Source organism: Arachis duranensis, chromosome 5 (assembly GCF_000817695.3).
Source record: "Arachis duranensis cultivar V14167 chromosome 5, aradu.V14167.gnm2.J7QH, whole genome shotgun sequence".
Lineage (NCBI taxonomy): Eukaryota > Viridiplantae > Streptophyta > Magnoliopsida > Fabales > Fabaceae > Arachis > Arachis duranensis.
In genome coordinates this window covers 5,692,227-5,697,523 of record NC_029776.3, presented here as the reverse complement: position 1 = coordinate 5,697,523, position 5,297 = coordinate 5,692,227, and positions in this window count along the sequence as shown.

Genomic DNA, 5,297 nt, shown 5'->3' with positions numbered 1-5,297 from the left:
TTATTACTCATTTTAAAAATTTAAGTCAATAAAAAAATAATAATTATATTTCTATTTTTTAAATATAATATTATATCATAAAATTATCCATCTAAAAATTTAAATTAATAAAAAATATATAAATTGTTATATCTGAGACAATAAATAATATGAAAGAAGTGTGTGTGGCTTCTAAAAACGATGAAAAGTGAGAGGAAGCAAGTTGTTATGCGTTTTCACAATCATGCGGTGTCGTATTATCTGTGAAACAAAAAGAGAGGACCCATCCACCCCATCAAGCCAACAGCAAGCAGGTAGACGCTGCTGCTTCCTGCTAGTGCTAACTGACGCTTACCCTCTACTCTTGCATTTTTCATTATTTCACTTTTCCTTAACTTTATCTCTCTCACCATTATTGTCAATTTTTTTTCATATATTAGATTATGAGTAATAAATTTTTTTAAGATTATCTAAACCATATATTATATATTATATTTCTGTATTCACGCTGAAAATAATTATCCATGTGTAAAAAATTTAACTTTACTTTGTTTTCTTTTTCTCGTTAATTAAGATAGGAAAAACACACTAGAAATTCTTGCAATTTACAAAAACATTTTTACCGCCTATTTTTTCTTATTTATAATGTTTAATAATGATAAGAGATTATTGGATCAAGCAACCTACTACCACAATTATTGATTAGGGTCAGTTTCACGACTTCATCAGCAGCATTATTAATGGATATATCAAGATGCATAATATTGGTTAATAATTAAAATATTGTCCGAAGAATATGTGTGCATTAATTTACTTAGTAAAAGAAGACACCAAAAATTTAGTTAGTAAAAACCAAGATATACTATCATTTAACTATTGAAAAAATAATTTAATCAATATTATATATTTTTAGGAATCAATTTAAAATATTTTTTCTTTAAATAATTTGATAGATGCATATGTATTCAAATATTAAAAATATTACGAGACTAATATTTTATTGATATTAATTAATATTTTAGATCAACGTATTATTTTCATACTATTAAAATTATGATTTACAATTTAAAATTTAGAATTAAATATCAATAAAAATTCATAAAATTTGTTAATAATATAGTATTGGTCTAAATAATTAGGTAACATAATAATTGAAAATAAAAAGTCAAAGTCAAACACATGTGACCGGCCCGTGGCAGAAGAGGGGAGGAATGAAGGGAAGAGTGGTGAGTGTCTGTATACACGAGGTGATATATTAAAAATGCAAAATATTTTATATATTTATTTTTTAAATAATTATTTATATAATTAATATAAAAAATAATTATTTTTATTTATTTAATATTAAATAATTAAATATACGCACAAAATTATGTTATACTATATGTATATTCTAATTAAATTTTAAACTTGAGAGTTTAAACCATTGTATTTATTTATTTATTTTGTCGTGTTGCCGCTACTGTGTCACTTGCATTATTACAAAAGACTGAAAGGGGAGGACCATGCATGAATCTTCTGAATAGTCGTATTTGGGTTCAAATAATCGTTTTTGTTACACTATAAGTTTTATGTAGAAATAAATGATTATTTGTATCATAAAAGATGAAAATTTTGAATCGAAACTAAATTAAATATTTTTTGTGCGATAAAAGTATCTTACGTAAAATAAGATATTTTTGTCAGAAGTATATATGTCAGCGTTTTCATGTTTGATAGGTACAAATAGTCATTTATTTTTGTACGTAGCAACAAGTGTGGGCCTTTCTTCCTATTTCCTATCTTGTTATTATAACTGTATATATGGCGTTGCAATTCATGGTCCCTCTTCCCCCACTAACAAACAGCTATGTTAATTTCTGGAAGAGAAAAGGACTAATCAAGCAGCGACTAACATAATCATCACCATCATCACAGTAAGGTAAAAGCTAGCGCTTCATGAAGGAAACACCACAACATATATGCAGGACACCAGCATGCACTATTTCAAATGAAATCTGTCTGATCTCCAATCCATGTGCGCTTAATCTAGCTAATCAGTAATAAAATTATTACAATAAACTTAGGTTGATATATATAGTGGTTAATTCACTAGTTCGTTTAAGTAATATTCGAAAGTTCGAATCCCATTTTATATATGTAGCAAATCATTGACCAATAACAAACTCTTAAATGAAACTAATTAGTTTTTGACTTGTGGAATCAAAAAATATTATAGAAAAAAAAAGTATTTCTCGTTACCTTAACATCGATTACCTCGTATAGCTTAATTAATGAATCATTATATATCTATATTCCATATACATAGGGAGCTGGTTTTTTAATTCTTACAACATTGAAAGTATCATTTGAAACAGTTAGAAATATATATACTTGTTTATATATTTTTTGTTATTAACTTAAGTTTTGAAAGAGATAATTATGACATGATAACATACGAGATTAATGTAGGCAAATTTGGTTTTATAATTGGGTACATAATTCGACATGCAAGCTCAACTTAATTATGTTAAAGTTACCTAGAAAGTTAGCTAGGTAGGTGGATAATAGTGATATCTAATGGATGAAGGCATGGATGAGGAAAACGAAGATGCCTTCCCAATGGATCATAACCATTATTCCCTTCTCCTGTAGTGGTTTTGAATCCAAGATATATATGGATATCATATCATTACTGACCCACTTAAGTTTTCTAGCTACTTTTCTCAGTTTGTCCTTGTTATCATCCCCCATTTGGATTCATGATTAAAGAGCAGGCGTACGTGCCATTCTTGACCAACTTTAATCATTAATTAATGCCAAATGTGTCTGCCTTAATCAATCTAATTAGCTTCCTTCTTGATCCTAATCACACTGCACGTGATTGTGTTCCTGATAATAAAAATAAAGCATAGAGGATCTTTGGGTTATCTAGCTACAAGGGAGTATAGTATTAGGGGACCCTTCAAGGTTTTCAACCTCTTTAATTAATTAATTATTGTTTTCTTAATTTGTTTATTGAGAATCGAGTAATTGGTGGTAGATGAATAATGTTTTGTAGCCCACTTTTAGATTATTTCACTTAGAACAAGAAAAACTACGGATTTGTGAGCCCAAAGCCCTGTTTCCTCTCCTGAAAACATGTATTATATAATATATAGTACTATCTCACTATTCTAACTTAGGCTTTATCAATATTTTGAATACTATCTTGGATGCTGCTCCATTTTTGTCTGGTTTTTACATTTGGAAACTCACTCTTCCTATCTAACTCTCTGTCTGTCTCTCTAGTTATATACACACACAGAAGGATGCTAATTTTCACCCTAATAAACATAACTATTAGGGTATTCTTAATTATAGGGTATGAAATGAAGGATGAATGTTGCTAATAATCTAATATGTAAAAAGCAATCAAAAGCTAAAATGAGAAATATAAAAAAAACCTTTATTCATCATTTCTTCAACACAGGAGTGGATGTGCTCAGAGAGTGCTTAAGTGGCTAGCTATGGTCTAGGGCTAGAAGGTATATTTGAAATAAAAGAAAAGTATGTGATGAAAATTATGTTTAACCATCCATCGTGCGCTTAAAGAGTGGTCATATACGATTGGATAGAATAAGAAATGAAGATATGAGAAAGAGAGTTGGAGTAGTATCTATTGTGGAAAAGATAGTAGAATCGAAGACTGACAGAATATCCAGTCAGAAAGGTGGATGAGATGGAAGATAAATAAGGGGTGAAAAACAGAGAAAGATCTAAGAAGACCATTTATGAAGTGGTCAAATGAGATCTATATATAAACGGTCTCTCTATAGACATGATACATGATAGAATTCAATGGCGTTATTTGATTCATGTAGCCGACCCCATCTAGTGGGACAAGACTTTGTTGTTGTTGTTTGTATGTATCCATCATAGGCTCATGGCAAGGGAATGATTACAGTTCACAATCTTATGAATTCAAAAAGTATGGTGTCTTCTTTGTGTTGTATGTTGAACTAGCTAACATAGTTGATAAGGATCTAAAATAAAAGGAGGAATAAAAGCCGATCTATCTTTAACACCTGATATAATTAATGGAATTTCTTTTTTGTTAACTGTATGAATGTTGACTTTGTTATGTATCTCATGGTGATGAATAGTGCCTTTATCAATGAGTGTATTCATGCTTATAATATATTTAGCTAATAAGAAAAAGTTTTGCAGGATACATTGTTAACATAGAACAATTTTATTATGCTGCATATTATTATATATTATGAAAATAATTCAAGCAGCACATACAACAATTAAGACAGTCAAAAACTTGATTTGAATTATGGAGAGGCATCTATTGTCTTTATGTATGTCCCCATCCTAACTGCGATCCAATTAAAAAGCATTTGGGGATTCCTTCTTCCAGATTCTATGTACATGGATGGATGTGTGCTCGTGGTTGATGATCCATTGATCATAAATCATAAATCATAACTCTTAGAAAGGGAAGAGAGAACAATAAAAAAAGATTTGTATGTGTTTAGATTGTATAAAATAATATAAAATAATAAAATATTTATAAATATTAAGAGAATTGAAATAATAAAAATATAATATTTTATAATAAATATTAAATAATTTTAATAAAAATTAATTTATCCTAATATATTCTAATATATAGAAAGAACAGTTGTTTCTAAAAATCCAATTAATATCTGTTATGTTTGGCGGTTGGGCCTGTAAACAATACCACATTATTTGATCTTGTAACAATTGAAAACAACAAAAAGTCCACTACACGATTTTTGTTGGAAATCCATTTTTCATCTTCCTGGTGAAATGCGCTGTTTGGACCTTGACCTCGTTTCGTATAAAGTAAGTAGACCAAGAATCAGAAAAAGGAAAAGCCCAGTTGGTCCATCAAGCTCTTCACCATCACATTTCTAACAAAAAAAAAAAATCCAGAATTATATTTTTAGTTTTTTACACATATGATATTAAAAATATGTTTGAAATGTTATGAATTAAAATTTACTCAATAATTAATTTTTTTATTTTGGAATAACTGAAATAAATAATTTTGAATCATTTTAAAAATTTTAATTTTAATTTTTTTATTTATAAATCAGACAAAAAAAATTAATTTTTAAATTAATTCTCACCTTCAAACTGAATATATCAAATATCAAAATATCTTTATTTACAATTAATAAAATAACTTTGTTTCATATAAAATTATTCTAAAATAAAAAAATTAATTTAATTTTATTAATATATTACAGTCATTTTAAATCATGAAATTAAATTTCAAACAAAAGTAAATTAAAAAAAATTTCTTTTTCTCATATTACATAATTTTT